The sequence below is a fragment of the Brachycentrus maculatus genome, unplaced genomic scaffold (genome assembly GCF_059751285.1).
Source record: "Brachycentrus maculatus isolate JH-2025_06_01 unplaced genomic scaffold, ASM5975128v1 h1tg000173l, whole genome shotgun sequence".
Lineage (NCBI taxonomy): Eukaryota > Metazoa > Arthropoda > Insecta > Trichoptera > Brachycentridae > Brachycentrus > Brachycentrus maculatus.
In genome coordinates, this window is record NW_028280926.1 from 1,652,058 (window position 1) to 1,677,534 (window position 25,477).

Genomic DNA, 25,477 nt, shown 5'->3' on the forward strand with positions numbered 1-25,477 from the left:
ACTGGTTTAGAGGAGTAACTACCCACGAGACATCGTCCAGTAAGGATGGACGAAGCATGCATCGCCATAGATCAAGAAATATATTACTACATATTAATATTATTTGTAATTATTTTTAAAATAAACAAAACATTTTCTCAATGAAAATAAATAGGTATGTGGGCTTTCGACTTTTGCCAGGTATTGCCGAAATGTCATTTATAAAAAATATTATTTTTCTGTTCGGTTTGGATGAGACACGTGTCAGTGCCATAAACGTAACGCCTACAGTACGCCTCTCCCATACAAAATATTATAATACATTATATACAGCGCGAGAAGAATAATTATTGTTTGCCATTCGTTTTTAATTAGTCTGTACGCCAGTTCGCACGACCACCTGTCTGGACTAACGGTAAAGTTATAGCCTGGCATCCACAAGGCCGCGAGTTCGATTTCCGTTTTAAGAAGGAAAAAAATTAAAAATTATATACGAAATAAAATTAAAAGACAAACAATATTATCTTAACATGCGCAGATCCCGCGCGCATGGTTACCTCTTACCCCCTCTCGCACTATATACCTCTTCTCTTAAGAAAACTTTTTTTTAAGATAAGTTTTTTATGACGTCATTCAACTAAAAAATATTAGTGAACCTACAGTAAAACTTCGATATAACGGACCTCTATTTTACGAACTTTGGATATAATGGACGAAAAATCCGGCAAATAAGTATTATACGCACTTTAGAGAGTTGATTATAAAAAATAAAAAAATAAAACAAGTTTCAAAAATGCAAATAAAACTCGATTACTTTTTCAAAGCAGGATTACCTAAAACAAACGCGTCGATATCAAACAGCAATCATATATATTTATTTCTAAGGAAAAATTATGATTTCAATACAAAAACGGTGTTTAAAGCTACATCAAAATATAATTAAGTTTAATTTTACACGATTTTATGGAAAATCAAGTAGCGGGCTATCGATTATCCTGTCTTAAAGCTTTTATGGTTTCATTTAATTCATGAGAGAAAATTCAATGCACTAACTTTTTGCGCAGTAATTTATCAATAAATTAACACAAGTGATGGCAAATCGTCAAAAGTAAAGATTAATCATTACCATAAATAAAACGTAAATGGCTAATTTAAATATACTTCTCAATTTCAAAACGCATTGTAAATAAAGTTAATTAATATTTAAATTAAGCAGGTTTGGAAGACATTTCGAAGAGAAATAAAATGCCGTTTAAAATATCTTCAATCATGATTTGTGTTTTTAAAAAAATACAAGCTTACCTTGCAAGAATCAACATCTGACATCAAGTATGAGTTACTGGTAAAAGTGTATTTTTAATTTCATAAATTAACTAAAGTTACCAGCCAAAGACAAAGTTACAAGGTGACAAAGTCCAGAAAATAGCTAATTGATAAAGAATTTATACTACATTTCTGTTTCGTACTCCACGTCTTGGTGGAACTGCATTTAATATCCGAGTAATAAAACAACTACATTGTTTTTTTCCACTTATAATTTATTTGACCAGTGCCTGGGTTTCGTTGTCACCGACATCGCTAGTCTGATGACGTCGGTAACGACGAAATCCGGACACTGATCAAATAAAATAAAATTGTAAAAAAGATTTAGTCGTTGTTTTAGTATGATCACAATCATAATAATAAAAATTATATAATATTTTGAAAAAATCTGTAATTATTGTTGAGAGTTACTTTTATATGGATAATACCCTCAACTGCACTCAGTGGTGCATAGGACACTGCATTATATTGATGCAATATTAAGTTGATCGTTAATTGCATGATGTCAAGGTGATCACGCTTCAGGTACCAGTCAAGGGTAATTGGAAATAAATACAAGAGTGGAAAAACACTTATATTAATATTGACCACCCTGGCAATTGAACCCGAAATCTCTAGCACTGTAGCCAATTACACTGCAGACGCGGATAAAACTACTAATACAAAACTGGGTTATACCAATGTAGATTTTTGGTACAGGTTAAAATTGATCACATTGAGGCGCATTGGTTGGCATATTGCGATCTCTTTTACGGGGACAAATTCATAAATTACATTGAATATTATTTTTTTTTAAAACATTTTATGCGTTATAAACATTGAGGTGAAAAGAAAGGAAAAAATTATATAAAGGTAAATTGAAGCAAATTGGATAAATAATTTCATTAGATTTGCAATTTTTTTTGTAAATTTTCTTTCATTTTAAATGACCTGCAATCAATGCTAATTGCGGACGAATTTGAAGGATTTTATATATATATGCTTCACTTCACATGTAGCTTCAATGGCATAATCGTGCATAGATAAGAACGTGAACATATTCACTTCGGTTTATGAACCGAAACGCAGTGCCACATCCGGAAGTCAACAATTTGCAAACACAATAGCAAAAGTGTGCCACATTGCGAAACTAAACCCGTGACGTCATTTTCTCACGAAGGCAAGTAGTAATAATTACTTAAACAAGCGAGAGTTGCACTGCTTGATTATGAGAATGCCGGTAAGGAGAAATTAGCGACAAAAAGGTCCGCATTGAATTCGTTACGAATGTCTTTTCTTTAGTCGCTGATCAGAGAAATCGAACAAAGGTAAATTGCCTTCATTCATGTCAATATACTTGTACACCACAAGAAGTGAATGATGAATAAGAAAATGTGATTGGGATAATTCAATCATATTAATGTGGTTAAAAATGTAATCATTCCAATAAAAAGTTTTAAAAATGCAATAAATAAGTGATGTTCGTGACAAACCGAAGACTAGATTCAAAAGTAACTTGCGGTGGTTTTTACATATTTTTATAAAAAAATCATGTAATATTTTATATAAGTAAATCAATTAAAATTTTTATAAAAAGATCAATCAGAACCTAAAATCTGGAGGTGTCAAAAGTCTGCGTAATCGGAGGGCATGTATGACTAGATGTATGGATGTGAAGGAGGCGAGGAGTGTATGTCAGGACAGAAAAGTGTGGCGTTCCATCCTCTCTGCATACCCCTGCGGGGAAATGGTGTGGTGGTAGTAGTAGTAGTATAAAAAAATCACAAAATTTTTATTGAGTCCAATTTTGAGTGGAAAGAAGGGGAAGAGGCCGAGGGCTCATGAAGAAGAAGAAAAATATTTGTTCAGTCTGTGTTTTCTCCACATATGAGTTATTTTAACATTTTGACATCCCAGCATCTATCTTTATAAATAAATACTGTTTTCAAACGATTTTGTCTCAAATTCGTTTTTAAAATCACACTTGAAACTCTTGGTGATTAACACGTAAGCTTTATTTTACATCTTAACTTAAAAAGTTACAATATTTTAATGTGGTGACACTTTTGAGGAAATTTATTACGGTCAAAATGATGAGTAATGAAATTACGTCCAAATATTTTTCAACAGTATCTGATCAAAAAACATTAAAAACTTGTAAAAAAGGTTTTTGAAATACCGAAGGATAGATAACAGCAAAGATATGATTTGTCTGTTTTACATAATGAGTAAAAAAAAACGTTTTTAACTAAAGAATTTAGCGTCATTCCCTAAGAAGATTTTTACGTGCGTATCTGTTCAAAAATTGTAGTGTATGGAAATATTTACTGCAGAAAAAACGCAATGTTTATAATAAAATTGTTTGAGAAAACAAGTCACGGTTTTAGCAATAAAACTCATTAGAAAATAATTCATAAAATAACACTTGAATTGCTAAAGTGTCTACATGCCAATTTTTCAATATCTTTCAATCACTTAACCGAGTACTTTAGTCGTTTAATGGAGCGAGTATCCTCTCGTTTCCACTTCATAAATTATCAAGTTCTTTTTTATTAATTTTAAGGCGATATTAAACACTTGATTTTTTTTAGAGATTCGCGATCTTGAAACTGAAGTCAACAGTCTCTAGTTTTTTATGCTAATAACTGAAACTATTCGAGGATGACACATAACTTTGGGAAGAAGTTTTACCACTGGTTCGAGTATTAATCATTAATTTCAGTATAAATATATATATACATATATATATATATATATATATATATATATATATATATATATATATATATATATATATATATATATATATATATATGTATATATATAAATATATATATATATATATATATATATATATATATATATATATATATATATATATATATATATATATATATATATATATATATATATATATATATATATATATATATATATATATATATATATATATATATATATATATATATATATATATATATATATATATATATATATATATATATATATATATATATATATATATATATATATATACATATATATATCGTCATAGTTCAAACCCATTTGTTTGCAACTAAGTATACGGCAGATTAATGTATTTAAAAATGACTACATATTTAAATTTTACTAAAATAAAAATAAAAAATATTTTAAACTAGCTGTACCCGGCCACGCGTTGTTATGGCTTGATTTGGTTAAAATTAATTTATATTTAATTAATTTGTTAATTAATTTTAACCAATTTAGTTAAATTTGGTAAAAGAAAAAAAATTAAGCACACAATTCTTTTATATATATATATATATATATATATATATATATATATATATATATATATATATATATATATATATATATATATATATATATATATATATATATATTTATATATATATATATATGTATATATATATATATATATATATATATATATATATATATATATATATATATATATACATACATATATATATATATATATATATATATATATATATATATATATATATATATATATATATATATATATATATATATATATATATATATATATATATATATGTATATATATAAATATATATATATATATATATATATTATATATATATATATATATATATATATATATATATATATATACATACATATATATATACATACATATATATATATATATATATATATATATATATATATATATATATATATATATATATATATATATATATATATATATATATATATACGTCATAGTTCAAACCCATTTGTTTGCAACTAAGTATACGGCAGATTAATGTATTTAAAAATGACTACATATTTAAATTTTACTAAAATAAAAATAAAAAATATTTTAAACTAGCTGTACCCGGCCACGCGTTGTTATGGCTTGATTTGGTTAAAATTAATTTATATTTAATTAATTTGTTAATTAATTTTAACCAATTTAGTTAAATTTGGTAAAAGAAAAAAAATTAAGCACACAATTCTTTTATGATTCATTTTACAGTGCTTGTGAAGCAATGAAAATAGTAATAACCAATGAAACAACAATGACTTCCATTTTCTTCATCATATATTGAGATGTCAAAAAAAGTAAAAAATAGCTCCTATAATTGGAGATAATCCAGATTAGTAACTATTTGGACACACTCAGAATGTTGTAAAAATCACTCACTCCAAAATGGCAATAAAAAGCCAAGGTCACTTTTAAAGTCGGAATATTCTATTCTTAGGACATTCAATGTTAAATTATTATTGCAGGCATTTAATAAAACCATAGCTCGTATCCAACGCAAAAACATTCAATAAATACCGATTAAAACGGTTGTTAAACAATGAGTTTTTACTATACGTATAGTTACGTAATAGCGCGTATGGCTATTGGGTTATATTACACGTTATACCACACTCGGTCAATCGCATAGTTGTAGAGTCCGACCGAGTAACGGTCACAATCAGGGATCCACGTACGAGGCATGATGGAATTGTTATGGGTTCTTTATTGCGTAATAATACAGTTTATAAACATCGCAGCTTCGAAAACGTTACCATGACATTACTGTAACAAACGATTTATATAAAATTGTCAAAACTATTTTTTACCTTGTTAACAGTTTTTTTTTAATAATTTACGTATATTTGAAGCACTAATTTTGTGATTTTCCGTTTTATAATTAAAATGTAACTTTGTTTTAAAATCGCTATAGTTTTTTCCGCCTCCGTAGTGTAATGGTCAGCACCGCTCGGCTACCGTACTGGAGGTCCCGGGTTCGATTCCCAGGGAGGGTGAAATAAATTTAAGTGATTTTTTTCACTGTTATATTTATTCAATATTACCCTGGTAACTGAAGCGGAGGGCTGATCACCTTTCCTTCATGTGTTAATGATCAAGATATCACTGCGTTTATATGATGCAGTAACCTATGCACCATTGGGGTGCGGAGAAGGGTTTGAATGAATGAATGAATGATTTTAAAACAAAGTTACATTTTTATTATAGTTTTTTTGGATGGGAATTGCATTTATTATTTACCTTGCTTATTACGTACAAGATAGATCATTTAGTGGATTTTTGTTTCTTCTAACTAATTCAATATGTTTTATTTGAATCTGTGTTGGGAACAGGAGGGATAATCTAGTGTGGGTAGTATTTTACCTGGTTAGAACTCACGTTGCCATGGTGTGAAATATGACAAAATGTCGATATGATGCAGTGCCCTATGCACCATGGGGTGCGGATAATGGTTAAAAAGGACCAAAAAATACAATTGTTTTTAGTACACCCTACAGAAGGAACAGGTTGCCGTGGAACCGGTAGACGATTATAATAAGTTATAATTCGAAATGATTTTAAACAGGTACTTTCAAAAGATAAGGAAAATAAAAAGAAAAAGAAAATAAGATAAAAATAAGTTTTCAATTTCGAATGTATCATATATTGAAGTAACTTGTAATGCTTTGATATAAGTAAAATAAAAAATAACATACAAAGTGCATATGCCAAAGTACATGAAACTCACTTAGAGGTTCGCTTAGAGAATTCCATAAAAAATTTTAGAAGTAAACATATGCAGCATAGAGGTTATGCTTATATGCATATGATGTTTTTCTAATATTTTATTGTATGTAGTCTTTTTAAAATATCAGGAATGAAAAATACATTGCAAAACCACTGGCCGACTGAAATAGACTGCCAATGACATAACGCCCGGCGTTTTTCTGTTTCTTGTCGCGTTATATTGTAAATTTAAGATCAACAAAAGAAAAATAAAGGCCATTAAAAGCTGTCCCACCGCATTCCCAGATCTGATACAGAAGCAGCTAGGCTTCCTGACAGACCTTCTCTTGCAAAGCAATTTTTTTAAACTAAGTTGCGATATTTATTGAAAATGTGAAACAAAATAGTATCCCGATTTTACTGTGAATTTACATTTGAACGCATTCAATATCCCTGTCACTACCAATCTAAATAAATACAAGTTTGTAAATCCACCACCAAATTTTCTAGAAGTCCACCGGTGTAGGCAGTTAAAGGGATAAGTATTTAGTTAGTCAAAATAAAGGCCAGTCTTGAAGAAAACTTCTTCCGTATCAATTTGATAAATGTGTTTAAATTTTTCTGCTTCCTACTAAAAAGTAAGGCAACCCTGTAAGTGGTGGCTGCAGAGGTAGAGTGTAGAGTTTTTGCACGGCCGTGGGAGCACGCAATTCTGTAAACATAACAGTTGTACGAGCGGTCTGCAAGAGGCGTGGACCATGGTCAGTCGGTTTACTGTTATGTGTCTGAACTTACTGAAGTGCTGTAGATGGACGGTGAACACAATCCCAATAGACTAGGATAATTTTAAAGGTGTCTCAACATGATATGAAACATGTGCCTTCTTCCTTTTTTATGTAAGAAGATGGAAGTCTCAGCATCCTAGGGCTTACGATCTGGCATTTGGCTGGCTTAAGCGATCACTTTTTACACTTTGTACTTTTACTGAACATCCATATTGCATTATGATATATGTTTAGCCAAATATATTATTATATAGCCATGATATTTGTTTCTTTTGAATGCAGAATGATATGTTTATTTCAAATTGACTTCTCAACCGAAGGGTGAATCCAGTGTCCGATTTAATAAATAATATTAATATTGATACAAGGATAAACCTAGGACTATGCGTTTAAATTCGACATGAAAATACGACAATATATTAAAAACACAATAAAAATATAAACACTTCTGTTTATTTTGATCCCTAGGTGAATCGAGCCCAAGACCTCCAGCAATATGACAAGTGCGGTAACCACTACCACTATGCAGGCGGATACAAACTATATTTTAGAGATGTGTTTTTTGTTAATAAAATACAACTTAGTAGACTCAAAAAATCTGTGTTTGATTTAAAATTAATACATAAATTAAAATGGAGTTCTACAAATTAAACGCCAAGTCAATAAATATATTTTAGAGTTTAGTTAAAACGCCATTGAAGACGTTATTCAATAAAACGACACTCAATCGAATGAATACACGAATGAATACACCAATGAATTCTGGATTATTTCCAGGACCATAGGACGTTGATTTTAGAAGATTTTAAGAAATGGTGGTATTTACTAAGTAAAACTTGAATTTAAAATGGATGACTTAAATTAAAAATGGATAGATGACAGCCGAATCAGTTAATGAAAATGTTTTTAAATTCTGCTGCGATATTTTAAGACCACCTCGCTTTCTTTTATGGATCAGATTTAAAGAAATCAACAATGGAGCCACAAAAAAAGATATGGATTCTAATGCATAGATCATGTTAGTTAGGTGGAAAAAAAGGCAGAAGAATAACTGGACGAGGAAGTAGACTGGTTTGTGATAGAAATCAGAATAGAAATATCATATTCTATCCATCACCATCAATCTGAAATAACACATCAAAATCAATGAATAAATTATTTTAATTGAATCTTTCCGTTTATCAAAACGAGAAACTTTCTCAGTGGAGGCAATGTAAAAACTATCAACCTCCTATCATGCGAGATGGTGCTGAAAAAAGTCTGCGTACTAACACGCAAACAAATAGTTTTGTTGTAAAGCGATTTGCACGTTTTGAAAGTCATACAGGTTTTCCACTTAGAATTGGACGACGTACAAATCGAATTGGACGTTATATTGCATTTTATAAAAAATATGGAATTTAAAAAATATATATATAAGCACTTCATATACCTGTGAATACATGCCCAAATCTTTTTTTATTAAGACTAGCAAGTGCGTTAGTCGCCAAGTTGGCAAACCTGCGCAGCGCGTTGTCATAGTCTGTGCGCGCGATGTGTACTAAAAATTTCAGACAAGATTTTCAATACTGCTTTGAATCATGAGTACCTACTACTTTAAATACATATATATTTTTAATTCTAACTTTGTTTATAAAATACAACATAAGGTTTGATTTATTTTGTAAAACGTCCAATTTGATTAGTAAAGCATCCAATTTGGTTCGTGAAACTTCCAATTTGAAGTGAAAAACGTGTATTTCTGATGAGTAAATAGTACAGTGCGTACATACGATCGGAATAAATTTTTAACTATTGTATTTAGTTTTGTAAGTGCGTGGTATGTCTTCGGTAGGTACAATTTTTCACACGTCAATCATAGATAATTTAAAAACTAATCATATTGGTTAGAAATGCGAGCGTGGGCAAACCTGACCTTAAAATGTAACAATTTTCATGACTGAAATTAGCTTTCTTGAGACGAGTCCCCATTTCCGTACATCCTATTTTTAAATGAGTTAATTAATCAAACAGAATTAGTGTAAAAAATAGGCATTTATTTAGAATGACGGCACGTGATTAGTGAGTTCATTCATCATCGTCTCTTTTATGGATAGTTAACGGAAATGGGAAGTATGATAATATCATTCTTTGATCAGTTCCGAGTGAGCACGAGACGTCGAAGAAACAAAAAACGCAATAAATTGGTGCCATACTCCCCACAGTCTTCGGCAAGAAGTTCCGCGTTGAATTTTCGACATATTTAGAAAATAAACCATCGAAACTAAGCAAAAATTTCGGAATAATCAAAGTAAAAGAATTTCCGTGTCGAGGTAAAAAATAACTCAACGCGAGCACACCTAAGAAATATGTTTGTAAAGTTTTGGACAGTTAAATAGTTCATGGGATTTTTTGTCTCGTCATTTGTAACAAAATACTTTTATTTGTGTTGATTATGTCTTGGTGAAATTGTGATATATTTATGTGAAATAAAAGTATATCGTGCTGCTTTTGAATTTTGACGACACAAATATTTTCCTGCGTTATTCCTAGAGTTGCCATTCGATACGTCAGGACTTGTCACCGTTATTGACAATGGTATCCCTAAGCCCCGATGATCCAAAGAATGTCCTGATATTCAATTTAAATACAGTGAATTTAACTTTCGCGTTAGTTGTATACAATTCGCTCACTGCTTTCAAGAACGTCATAAATCAAAAATCGTGAATTTTCAGTTGTGCATGTTTTCGGAATGCCCAGAAAATGTACTATATCCCAGCAAAAGAGGCATATTTTTAACTTAATATTTACCCATTACAGGGCAGAAAGTGTTGTTTTTGCATTTTGAAGAAAATGTATTGTTTAATTTTTTTAGATATACTTAATACTTTTTAAATGGAGAAAAAACCTTCAGGTTTTACCTAAAAAGATCTGTTGCACAGTGAAAAGTTCAATAAGCGGCTAGATATTTATTTTTAATACATTGTATTATATTTTTAAACTTTAAAAACGTTCTTCTGAAAAATCTAGTTTTTTATTTTATTTATGACGATCTTGAAAGGTGTGAGCGAATTGTATGAAAGGAAAACCACATATTACAAAAGTTTGAGATCCTGAAAGTTTCTGAAAATGTGAAAACAGCGGAAAGTGAATTCTTCTCCCTAGTGTCCTATTTTCGTTTACAAAATTTTAAGGATTATAATATTTCAGTATATTGGAGATCTTTTAGATTAAGTGTCGCAACGAAATCTCAGGTAAAATATGCCAACTGAAGGGTCGAACAAAGTCTTGAGTCACAAAATTGTGAATTACTTGATCATGCCTTAAGTTTTCCTCTGGTTCTATTTCCAATTATATTCGCATTATTAATTTTTTCTGCCGTTCTTTCCTACTCAACACACCTTTTATCCAGCAAAAAAATAAAGTTACTTACCTAAAATACAATTTAAGTAAACAATAATGAATTAATTCACGGCATTTAATACAGATCCGTGTTGGGCATAAACGTTTATCGTTTAAGTAATAATAATATGGGTTTAGTTATTTATTTTATTCGCTGGAAAAAATATCCATCATGATAGTAATTATATTATTAATAAGATTTATGTAATAGGAATATGCCCTAAGTGCTGTACATTCAACAAACAACCTTGACATATTAAATTTTATCGCGGTAAAAAAATAATACTTTTGTACGAGCTCAAAAGATCGAATTGATCAGGAACTTGAGTTGAGGAATTTACGAAGAAAAAATGTAATATTAAAAAAGATATACTATGATCGAAGTACACAGTCTCGAATGTCAACCAGTTTTTTCAATAGAATTTTTAAAAATGATAAACGATATGTGATTAGGCAAAGCTGAAAGTACACACACACAATAAATACGATACGACTTGATGAGAATAACTCGCACATGTAATAAATTGAAGGATCAAATATAAACACAGAAATTAATTTTAAGACGTAAACCTTAAAAGCGTAATTACTCCCATAAATCAAAAGTCAATTATGAATATAAAAAAGGTCCATTGTCTTCTAGGTTCATTGTTCTTCTGATTAGATACATTTGAAAGAGATTCGCCACATAAAAGCATTAATTCATTCATATGATTTTTTTTATAAGCACGCCTCCATTCGTTTGGGAGCAATTTTGGCTTTTACGAAGCAGAGGAAGACCAGGGAAAACTTGGAATGATCAAGTATTTCAAATACTTGGGCGTGGTCGGGAGTCGTAATAATCGGCGGGTATGTATGAGGAGATCCATGAATGTGGAAGAGGCGAGGAATGTTTGCACAGAGAGGTGTGGCGTTTTATTGCCTCTGTATACCTCTGTATATAGTGGCGTGGTGCTTAGTTAGTTATTTTTGATTGCCTGAATGTAATAAAAAACCTATAGACAAATTATATTTCACTCTTCGTTTTTAAAATCGAATGATCATTTGCACCTCGTATTGTATTTTGGACAAGTACCAAGGCAACTGCTGATAATTAGCAACTATTAATCAAAATATATTTGATTCATATAATAACCTGAGTGATGTTATTTTGATTACATTGCTTCAGTTTTGACGTTTGGATTCAGTATACCAACATAAAATAAATTGAAACGCTATTATTATTAATTGCACAAAAATAATTCAAATGATAAATTTATTTTGGCACTGCACAGTGGAGTCCTGGAATCAGCCCAAATTAACGAATTTAATTTCCCTAATTAATGTAATAATAATAAAAAAAATCTAGAAAGTCTGTATGTTAAAAATCAGTTGCTATATCTGTTTTATAGAATTAACCTACATATATATATGACTCTTCAAAATGAAAAGGTGAGAAATAAAAACCTTTTGGCGAAACCTAAAATGGCAGTGCACGACGGAGTTCTAGTTTCAACCGTAATGTATGGAAATAAAGCAGAAAGTTGGAGAAAGAAGGATTAAAGCGGCCTGAATGCAATCAAAATGCGATCTCTCAGACGAATGTGAGGCAAAATGTTGTGTGATAGACGTTTGAATGGGGAAATGAGGAAAGAATACAAGGCATATAAGCATAATTAATAAAATTAAGAGAGGTGTTTTCAGATGGTTTGGACATGTGGAACGAATTCAAATGTAGTTGGAAATAGAAGCAGAGGAAAACTTGGCATGATTTGAAAGCGGTCAGGTCAGGAGTCGTGATGATCGACGGGTATGTATGAGGAGATGCATGAATATGGAAGTGGTGAAGAAGGTTTGCGAAGATAGAATGGTGTGGCGTTCTGTTATCTCTACCTACCCGAAAAGTGGTGCGATGGATACTTAGTCAACTTCTTTTTGTTATCAAACACAGCCAAATTTGACCGTCTGACCTCTGACACTGACGTCGCGGGATCGATTCCCGAAAAGTGCAAAATAATTTCAAGAAGGATTTACTTTCAATTGGTATAGGCGTTTGCGATATTATTTGAAATGTAAGGGAAGAGTAATTACTATAACCTAACTATGAGTACTTCAATGTTTTAGAATTAGTATATAAACCCTGAGGATGACAAGGTTCTTGTCGAAACCGGTTGGAAAAAGTGTACCAATAAAAAGTGGTAAAAACAAAGTTGTTTTATTTTATAAAGTTTGTGATATTTTTCACATTCACCTTCCCTATCCTTACTATCCTACCTGCAGACAAACCTCTAAAAGTAGAGGCTTTGCGGGTTATTCCTTTAAAAATACATAAGAGTATATGGTCATTATTTGTGGCATATGTCGTAATATACATATGTTAAGTAATGTGTGTCTTATTGTAAAAATCACGTACTTTGATGTGTTGTCTGTACAAATGTATGCGTTGTTAATGCAATTTGCATTAGGTACGTGTTTTTCCTTTCTTTTTTTCATAAGATTTTTTTTTTATTATGATTAAATTATTATGCCATTACTATAGTTTCAAAAATCATCAATATTGAGCGGCGATGTTACGCAAGTATGGCCACGCAGAAAGAAAGGTCCGCGTTACATAATACTGTAAATTAATTATATTTTATTATATTTGAAAAAATGGGCAGGGCATGATGAATAAATGAAACGGTGAACGTGACCGGCGGCATCGGAGGTGCAATTATGGAATTTGTAATACTAAAGAAGTTTGGAGTGTTTTAAGAAGTAGACGCAAGACAATCGAATACCTGTGAAGAAAAAAAATGTGGGCGAAATTATTTGTTTTGACATACTTACGGCTGTCCGCCTCCGTAGTGTAATGGTCAGCACGCTCGGCTACCGTTCTGGAGGTCCCGGGTTCGATTCCCAAGGGGGGTAAAATAAATATAAGTGATTTTTTCATAATATGTAATATTTATTCGATATTATTACCCTGGACTGGATACCTGAAGCGGAGGGCTGATCACCTTTCCTTCATGTGTAAACGATCAAGATAACACTGCGTTTATATGATAGTGCCCTACGCACCATTGGGGTGCGGATAAGGGTTCTATTTTTATTATTACTTACGTTTAAAAAAAAACATCGATTTTTCTCAAGTCTTTTGGTCAACAATGTATCAAAAGATTATTTTTGACACCTCATCAAAGATGAAGAAGAATATGGAAGTCTAGGCATTTACGGGGCTGACGACCGTCATAGGGTGGTTTAAGTGATCACTTTACACACGTGTAACATTCACCGATTCTACCCATTATTGACAACGACCCTACTCAAATTCTTGTAAATTTCTATATATATGAACCAATTTTGAAACATTATTCTTAAATCACTAGAACTTCGCTAGAGACATCTATTGGTGAGATGAAAAGAAGCTTTTGAGCAGAAACTCTTTTATTAGCATGTGAGGTCCGAATCGTGGATTGTTATCACACACATGAGAAACGCCAGAAAATATCATTTTCATTTTTATCATTTAAGCTTATAATTTCAGCAGTTAATTTATTGACATTTATTTATTTGGACACACTTAAAATATTGTATCAAAAGATGTTTAAAAATTTGAGTAGGGTGGTAGTCAATCATGGGTAGAATTGGTGAGTGCTGCACGTGTGTTAAGTGATCACTTAGCCAGCATATGACAGGTCATAAACCCAGTAAATACCCAGACTTCCAAATTCTTCACATCTTAATTGATATGTCGAAATGTAAATTTTTTTCTAAAGACAAGACATACCTATATTTATGATTTAACTGTTTTGTTTAGATGTGGACGAATTGAAAAGAGAAACTGGTGTTTCTGCAGCATCTATGTTTGGTTTGAGAAAGCTTTTATTAAGAAGAGACCTTTTTATTTAGATGTAAACTCAAACTTGAAGTGACATGAGATTTATGATGTACCGCTCACTCCTTTCAACAACGTCATATATCAAAAATCGTCAATTTTCAGTTGTGCATGTTTTCGGAATGCCTAGAAAATGAATTTTGAAGAAAAGATATTGTTTAATTATTTTTTTAAATAAACTGAATATTTTTCAAATGGAGAAAAAACCTTCAGGTTTTACCTAAAAAGATCCCTTACACAGTAAAAAGTTTAATAAGTGGCTTGATATTTATTTTTAATACATTTTATTATATTTTTAAACATTAAAAACGATCTCCTGAAAAATCAAGTTTTTTTTATATGAGTGTGACGTTGTTGAAAGGGGTGAGCGATATGTATGACTCCAAAAATTAAGTAGCTGTCAATCATAGGTAGAATGGTGAATGATACAAGTGTGTAAAGTGATCACTTAACCAGCCTATGATCGTTCATAGGCCCTGTTAATATCCAGAATTCCATAATCTTCTTCATCTACGTCGAGATATATAAATATTAAATATTATAATTTGACGTCAGCAGAAGCTAATATGTAGTATGAAAAATACCACAATATAACTCAATGCAAGTACGTACGCTAAACACAGCCTGAGGGATATACCGAACCGAGGTTGTTCTGAATATTTCATTCACAAGAGAACAAGGAAGCGAAGTCTTTTGTGCAATTAGTTTCAAATAATAATTACGTTTTTACTAATTACAGATTTTAAATGATGATTTGTGGGGCCAAAGAAAAATACGCAAGTCAATAAGTCAAACGGGAACCAAATAAATCATAGTGATATTTGGATGGCTCTGAAAATATCTCGGATTAAGCAAAAACGGCCTATTTTTAACTAAATATTTACAAGGTTTCTAAATTGGTTCATATATATATATATAGAACTTCCAAGAATTTGAATAGTGTGGTTGTCAATAATGGGTAGAATTGGTGAATGTTACACGTGTGTAACGTGATCACTTAAACCAGCCTATGACGGTCGTCAGCCCCCTAAATGTCCAGACTTCCATATTCTTCTTCATCTTTGATGAGATGTCAAAAAATAGTATTAATATTTACCCGCTACATGGCAGAAAGTGTTGTTTTTGCATTTTGAAGAAAATGTATTGTTTAAATATTTTTTTTAAATAAACGTAATATTTTTTAAATGGAGAAAAAACATTCAGGTTTTACCTTAAAATATCCGTTGCACAGTAAAAAGTTCAATAAGTAGCTTGATATTTATTTTTAATACATTTTATAATATTTTTAAACTTTAAAAACGATCTCCTGAAAAATCAAGTTTTTTTTATGGATAACGTTGTTGAAAGGAGTGAGCGATATCTACTTATTATTAATATGATCTTATTTTACTAAAATTTTAAGTGAGAACTGTATCGTTTTGCGAGGGTATAACAGTGTCAAAAAAAAACGAGACGACATTTTTACTTTGTGTAATTACTGGTATATCAAATAACTGGTATTCAAAAGCGTTTTTTCTCCTCAAAATACTCCCTGTAAGTACAAGTGGTAAGAACTCTATATTGTAGGTATGAATAAAATAAAATACATAAGTCAATTCTATTCATAGTCGTGTTTTGATTTTTTTTGTAAAACGATAATAGATTTTGGCATTTTACAAATGGATAAATCAATGGATAGTTTTCAGTTGTAATAACATTGACTTTTCGTAGTATAAAGCTGATAAGCGTGATATACAACAGTTGAATTAATCAAAGCCGCAAAAAAGTACAATTTAAATTTAAAAAAAAAAACACATTATTTTATGCTATTTTTTAAGTGTTCATTGCATGTAGAGATTTAGTTCTTTTGATTTACTATTTTTTTCCTACATTCCACAAACTTCATTTTTATTCAATTTTATTACTTCATCTGCGTTTTGCACCCGGCTCATAAAATTTGATAATAACAGTATTCTAAATGTTGAACTAATTTAATTAAAACCCAAATATCGCTGTAATAATTGGTGATCAGTAATAACCCTGAGATAAACTGATCAAAATGCACTAGACACTACAGCATGGATAATTTAAAAACGGCTCTAATAACAGTAATTTATTTATTTTTTATTTTAAAAAAAGGTTATTTTCACGTTAGACAGTAAATTAAATATAATCCGTGTACCAGCCACAAAATATTTTTCTTGTACAAAGATAATTAAGCTCATTCTACTTTCGTTTTGATTTGAATTTGCGTAATCGTTCGTAATAAAAAGATACGACCTTTGAGTACGAAATGAGAACGTAACGTAACATCGTAACGGTTCAATGGAGGTGAATTTATTGTAATTTATTATAATAAAAACATGCGAAGCGATGGATATAGATGGAGATGCGATGGGCAGATAAAGCTAGCCATTATAATCGATTGATCGGTTATTTCAATAATCGAATTATTCAATTATTTTTGTTAATCCATTGAATAAATGTCGTCTTATTTTTAACTTAAAATAAAACAAGGGTTTGATGGGGTGTTGAAATACCTATACAAATTACATTTTTTGACATCTCAACATACATATCTCAACATACATATGAGGAATATGGAAGCCTTAGTATTTACAGGGTTTATGAACTGTCATAGACTGGTAAAGTGATCGCCTTACACACGTGCTTTATTCATCATTCTACCCACGATTGACAGCCACAATTCTCAAATTTTGGAACTCCTACATATATCATTAATTTCGTGACACTATACATTTAAGTTCACTGGGGCCACTATTCATTTGTAAAATATTATTCATCAGTTATTTCAATACTTGATTCAATCACCATTCAAATGATGGATTTGTATTTTTTTTCTCTGGCATCTTTGATAATTTAAAGTATGATTTTAATACGTCCAAACAGCCCATATCCGCCTATTGATGGTAGAACATTGCCATTGAGAGACTATGCGCATCACTATAAAAAGGTATCGAACATTTTTAGATATATCGTATAATCTATGTAGCAATGCAGATACTTCGAAAGCATGCGAGTGGATTTTTTTGTGTATTAAAAGCGTAACACATGTGGGTATGTGAATTCAATTTGATATCATTGAAAAACAAAATTAATTATGGGTAGTAAAGATGAAAAATAGGTGTGGTCCATTGAGAAATACAAACTAAATCATAAATTTCACTGAAAAATACACTTAATCACTGGGTCAATCCAAAAAACGTGCAAACGCAATAAATAACATATACTAAACCAATGAAACCGTGTCTGATTTGATGCGATATTAGTATAACGATGAGAAAATGGAATTGGTCATTGATTTATTTAAATATTTTTGTTCAATCAATCATTGATATGAAGCAATCTCGTTCAATCAACCAAAAATACTCTATTGAGAATTCTTTGTTGATTTTTATTGATTAGAATTTTTTTTTAAATGTCTAAAAGAGCAATAAAGAAATTGAAGAAAGAGAGGAAAAAGCCAAAAAGAGTGTTAATAAATGATTATGAATCAATGTCAAATGTTGAATGATACGGTAGTCATTTTATGTGTTATTTGTTTGGAATGGAAAACAGAAGGTCGATAAAAAAAATGCAAATTTAGAAATTAGTAAGCAAACAGAAAGATTAAAAACCCTAATGACATAAAATAAAATTTGAAGATGTATATCATGTTTGTAGAATTTGACCTGGTGCTTGAATATAGCAATACATATTATCAACCTCCACTGTGAAGAGGAAGAAGAAACTGGAGAGGAAGTTGAAATGCACAGTAAATGTAAAGACAATAATTAAAGAAAACACTTCGTTTTTTACCACTTGAGTTTTATTATAGACTACATGTTTCAGAAGTTAAACTTCCATCATTCAGGTCTGTATAATAACTATACAGACCTGAATGATGGAAGTTTAACTTCTGAAACATGTAGTCTATAATAAAACTCAAGTGGTAAAAAACGAAGTGTTTTCTTTAATTATTGTAACATGTCTTACCACAAAGTTAATGCCGAAACAATAAATAAAATAAATGTAAAGACAATATGATAATAAATTGAGAACAACATTTTAAGTTAATTACAGAAAAAATATGGTCGTCATAAAGCAAAAATATTATAGAGCAAGATCAGATAAAGCAAAACCATGTTACTTACCTAGTCAAATGTATAAATGATGTAAAATGTATAAAAGTATATTTGTAAGGTGATGCGTGAGTGTTAGAGAAAAGCAACAAACGTGTACCATGATTTTTTTGGTAGGAACGGAATATTATGGGTAGGTACTAGGCTATTTCTAAGCAAAAACTAAGTAATGTTTAGTTTATTGTTTAACATTTTTGTTCCTATGAAGAAAGAATAAAAGATGGAAAGGTCAAAATCAGTTCCGAAAATGAATAAATACTAATAAAAGAAGCATTTTATTTATCTTAAGATATTTTTTAAGCTATAATGAAGTCAGTAGATAAATAATAACAAGGAATTTAAATAACTGTCTTACAAAAAAACAAAAAACAACCAATATGCAAGGTCGAAACTCCAAACCTTCACTTGGCTATATTGTATAATATGTATATCTTCTATTAAGCTTTTGTAAATATTATAACATACCAATAGTTCATCTATTACAAACTGAAGAGGTTGCCCCTTAAGCGTTTACTTGTCTGTAAAAAATCAATTAACTGAAGGCTACCAAGCCATATAAGCGTCAAAGTGTTAGAAGTGAACCATATTTATCATCTCATGAATAATATGAGAAATAACTAAACCCGATTATTTGTTTGTCTTACATAATAAATATTATGGATACCATAAAGCTTAACAAGATGTTGTGTTGATACTATTACGAAATTATGCCATTTACATGTATGGTATAGTTAAACCAGTACATTTTTTACAACAGTTTTTAATTCGGCTGAGGTTTGAAAATATGGTTTACAATTATGAAACAAATGTTAGCTTTTAAACAATGAAATCGTAAATTGCGACTGCTTACTAAATAAATATACCACAATTGAGATCCTTTTGATTATTTGATCAATTTCAGAAAATCGCTCACTCCTTTCAAGAACGTCATAAACCAAAAATCGTCAATTTTAAGTTGTGCATGTTTTCGGAATGCCCAGAAAATGTACTATATCCCAGCAAAAGCGGCATATTTTTAACTTAATATTTACCCGCTACAGGGCAGAAAGTGTTGTTTTTGCATTTTGAAGAAAAGGTATTGTTCAATTATTTTTTTAAATATACTATATATTTTTCAAATGGAAAAAAACCTTTAGGTTTTAACTAAAAAGATCTGTTGCACAGTAAAAAGTTCAATAAGTGGCTTGATATTTATTTTTAATAACTTGTATTATATTTTTAAACTTTAAAAACGTTCTCCTGAAATTCGAGTTTTTTGATTTATGACGTTCTTGCTTTCAAGAACTCCTTTGAGTGAGCGATATGTTTGTTCATGAAAAATTACAAATATTTTATTTATTATTTCGGCATTCACTTTGTGGTAAGACATGATGAAATTGTAAATGAAATCACTTTTTTACCATTTATCATAAATTCATATGTTTATATTCTGACTCGAAGATGGAAACATCTGCAGCTTCCGAAACTAGCCGTTAAAAAAATATAACTCAAGTGGTAAAAAAAAACAAGTGTTTCCATTTACATTTTAAAAATTACAAATAAAGAATGAAAAGTGTCATTAGTCAAAAATACAAGATAAATATTGTGCCCATGGATTTTAAAAAAATAACGTTTTAATTCTCTGAATAATGTAAAGAATTAAATTTAAATGTATTTCATAAATTAATTTTTACTATTGACCTTCAATACGCGGATTTTGTGTGCGAAAAAAACTATAAAAATATAGAATAAAATATTTCAGATATTTTTTTAATGATAGGCACTATAGCATGGAGCAATTCGTGAAATCCAAAATGCTTTATTCGAGTTTACTATGTGTATTATAATTTAAATATAGAATTGGGTGTGTATTATTTATTGTAGGCAATACCATTATGTATCAATTTATACTTCTCACACATTAACAAAGCTATAAATTAAAATGTAAAACCTAAAAAACATTTAACACCCCACGCCTTTATGACCCAAGGCCGCGGTTCTATTTGTTTCCACTCGGCTACAAAAAATTATTTGAAATATGAGCACCATCGAGCCTAAATTACTGCAGATAATGGTATAACAATATCCACAACAAACAACACCAAAGGAACAATGAGCGATGAAGTTCAATAAATATCTGGACAGAACAATGGAGACGAGATCAAACACCTGTGTGATATATCTCTTTTTGCGGACGTTTTTTGTCCAGAAAACCATATAATTATGATGAAGAAATTCTAATTCTTATTCATGGAAATGTTTGACTTGCGTGAGATCATATCGTGAACTAAAATTACAAAAAATAGATGCGACAGAATAAATTATTTACAACCGGAAATTCCAAAACGCAATTTGGTTATCCAAATAACATCTGCAAAGTTGCACTTGGGTAAATAACTTTTGGCATAACAACGAAACAATACAAAGTATATTCATTCTTCATTGATAAATTCAAAAAGATCAACTTAATGATGGCAGACAATTTTTAGTATTCTAAATATATTAGAAACGTTAATCTTAGCATGTATTGTGGATTCACGCTGTGATCTCAAGTTTTCAGAATTTATTCGACAGTAACAGCGCTAAATATTATTACAGAATTCAACATGAAAATGTAAAGTTTATGTAACCTGGCTTCAGACTCGTGAGAAATATGAGCACGTTCAATGCGTCTAGGGAGTATGACAAATAGCAGACAAAACGAGAGAGTTAAAAGCTTATTACGGATAAAAAGAAACCCATACCACACAGTCGGCGCGGTGTATGACATGTTTATGGAGTATGCGTGTCATCAGTAAGCTACGAAGCGGAGAATTCGTATCGTCTAGAGCCAGACTCTATGTAGGAATTCAGAACAGGCAATACGCTATGCCAACGTTACAAATAATTGGTCATTAAGTGGTGTGAAATACAGGGATCAGGCGGGTCAAACACACATAAACTATAAATGTGGAACTCAAAATATGGAAAGCATAAATTCAATAAAACAAATCCTCAGAGCGAAAGGAAATGCTTTCCGCGGGAAATGAAATACGTACTCCATCTTTTCAGAGACGGCGAGCTTACAACTAGCGCGGTGAAATCATTGCGAAATACGAAGTGCTGTAATTACTTGAACCATAATAGTAAAGATTCGTTTCGGACTTGCAAAAGATAATTCTAAATAAACATTACCATTGGAGCGAGATGAAGTAAATGGATTCCAGTACGTTACGATCGTTCTCACGTCTCTTAACTATATTATTTATTGATTAATGTTCGTCGATAGCCGATAAAATGTGAGTGCTGTGGCGATGATGGAGATTGCTACACCTCTAAAACACTTCAACGTACCTACCTGTTTGTATTTGAAGAGATAACTTGTATGCTATTGATTAATTGTCAAACACACACAAGATATACAAACACCCAACATCAGCAACGGATAAACGAATTACACAAAACAAGTGGCAAGAGAATTCAAGTGGCAAAGAAAACAAGTGGCAACAGTGGCATTCAAAATCGCTGTAATCTGATTTTTCGGGTCAAGTGCAGCACCTGTTGTGATACTTTGATCGGAAGGAGTCGGAGATGTCATTTGTGTACTGTTAACCTTCTACGGACGATCACGAAGCGTGTCGCATAGAAAGTCGAAATACCGTCGAGCTCAGGATTGACATTTGAAAAAATAACACACCATTCTCTCACGGAGACGCGTCAAAAGGGTCTGATCTTTTCTAGTCTCGTCTCGAGGCAAGCGGTTATATTAAAAACATTTTGAATAATGTGCAAATAAACTAAGGACAAGAGTGTCTGGGCAGGAACCGGCAGGTCAGGTGTTTAATTTGTGACACATCACGACCACGGACAATAGAAGCATTTGATACTGATGAACTTTGCTGGGATTATTCAAAAAGTTAAAGCAGAAATGAAGCCGTTGGAAATAAGATTTTATCTTTATATAGTAGGTTAAAAATTCACATGTTATTTTCATTGAATTCTTATAATAACATATCATAACACTTGTGTGCGACCCATCATGACATATGGGATCAAATGCAAAGCGGACAAAGCAGTAACAAAAAACGCGCTAAGAGTGTCAGAAGTGAAGACTCATATATGAAGTACCATATCTGGCAAGAGTCTACGAGATGAATAAGGAACACCAGGATAAGAGAAATATGCTAGTTCGAAGATGTCGTTAGGTGGGGAAGGCAATTCCCAGGCAGACTACCAAAGAGATGGATTGATAGCTGAGAATCAATATCACAGGAGGCTATAATCCCTCTTGAAAACAGGCCACAAGGCCAACACCAAGAAGAAGCGAAGATTATTATTTTAACATTTTGATTAGAACTCAATCTACAGACGACAAATGCAATGTAATTAAATATTATATACATAAAACATCGAGATAATAGTACAAGAAATGCTTGTATGTACGATACTCGATGTTTTATACATATCCATACTCTTTCAACGGCCTTGCAAGGTGATTCGTCTACCTCAAAAAGAAAATACAACGCTGGTTTAAAATGAATGGTATAATTTATTTAATCAGCAAAAAATATATAAAACCGTGTACGACAAGTAATGGGAGCAAAGAGCAAAGCTAGCTGAACAAGAAATCATAATACATAGAAATACACAACAGGTGTGGATTGCAAAATGCCATCCGAGCCGTGCAGAAGGTATACTTACGTATAATGTTATAATAGTGTTTTGAGTTCCTTATTAACTCGTGTGGGCGTCGTCTTTATCTCATACATTGGTACATTGAGATAATAATAGCGACCAGCCCACACGACACAGCTTGTCTATGTAAGCCATCAGAATAGTGCAGTTTTGTAAAAGGTTTTTGTCAACCAATCTGACCATGATATTTTAAAATATAATGGTACCATTTTAAGGAGATCTGTCTGATCGTATCTCTAGAAGCCAAAAGTGCGCACTTAAAAGACGGATAGAAGATTGTGGAATATCTTGGGTTACTTGACATCTTGGTAAACTGACAATAATACAAAGGTTGGACATTTCTGTCAATCGATAGCATTTTTTTTGGCTGGAGCTCAGTTTTTTGGATTTTTTTTCTTATGTCGATTTTAATAAAGGATGTTTCGCTTAGTAAAATGCAAAACGAATTGGTTTTAAAAAATCCGTTTTCTATATATATATAGGACAGTGCATGATTTCAAAATTACATAGAATAAAAGAACATATGAGACGACGAGACAATGTTTTATTTGTATTTGCAGCATACATTACAAAAAAATCATTACTTTGATTTTGAAAATGATATAAAATATTGCAAAAAATATCTATAAAAATTTAGAGATTTTGGAACATAAAAAAAACCTAAAACAAAATTCAAACATTATCAATAACCTAGTAAATTTAAGTACTTAATATAAATTTTTAAGGTTTTTCCCATTCTTAGAAATAAAAATAAAAATAGAACTAGACTCACTTAAAAAATCACTTAATTAACTACTCCACGCTCACCTAACTATGAATATTTTTATTTTTTCAAGTTTAGAACGTATCCACTTCTGAAGAAGACAAGGCGCTTGTAGAAACCGGGAGGGAAAAATGAAAAAAAAAAAAGTGGTTTAAGACAAAGTTGGTATTTGATTTTTTTTTAAAGTGTTTATAAAATGTGTCACAAAGTATCATCAATAAAACATTCTAGAAAAAATAAAATAATGAATTTGATAAATCAAAACAACGGTATGCTGTAATTGCGTAATCGTGTGAAAAACATTTCTTTGAATAATAAATAAGGAACATTGATGGATTATTAAATTAGAATCAAGATTACTTAAAATAAATTAGATGGATACAATGGTGTTCCAGATAGAGGCATGGGTATACCATATAATAAGTACGCACCGTACAGTACAGAAACGCAAATCATATAATTTCACCGCGACTATTAAGAAAATTGAGATAAATACGCCCATCTGTCGTTGGCGGCCTATTGTTAACATAAATACGATTTATTTCCTGCTGAATGGACGGAATATTGCGTAGTGAGAGGTATTGTGCAACTGCCGAGTGAAAAAGAGTTTTTCACACATTCATTGTGGGCCTTGCATCATCTGGACTGTGTTATCTCATACTAAGACAGCTACGGTGATGCCTCGGACAACGAACTTGATTCGTTCCAGGAGCAAGTTCATTATGTGAATCGCGTTTTCCCATAATAATAAATGTTTAAAAAAATGTTCTTTAGTATAAAATAAAGTACTGTAATATACATACATATACATACATATACATACATACATATATATATATATATATATATATATATATATATATATATATATATATATATATATATATATATATGTGTATATATATATATATATAAATATATATGTATATATATATATGTATATATATATATATATATATATATATATATATATATATATATACAGTATCTACTCAATGAATTAGGGCCACCCATTATTTTTTTGAATACTCTGAAATCATGTGGATTATTATATTTATTTTACATAAATACTTTAAGTTTTCTATTGACATCTAATATCATGTATATTACCTTCAATAATATGTAAAATATACCTGGATT

At 30.7% G+C, this 25,477-nt stretch overlaps 1 protein-coding gene across 4 annotated transcripts in view; it reads right to left on the reverse strand.

Annotated features, from left to right (window-relative positions):
- The window catches only part of smash (smallish), a 254,304-nt gene that overhangs the window by 83,663 nt on the left and 145,164 nt on the right, over positions 1–25,477 (reverse strand). The gene's annotated exons all lie outside the window — the stretch shown is intronic.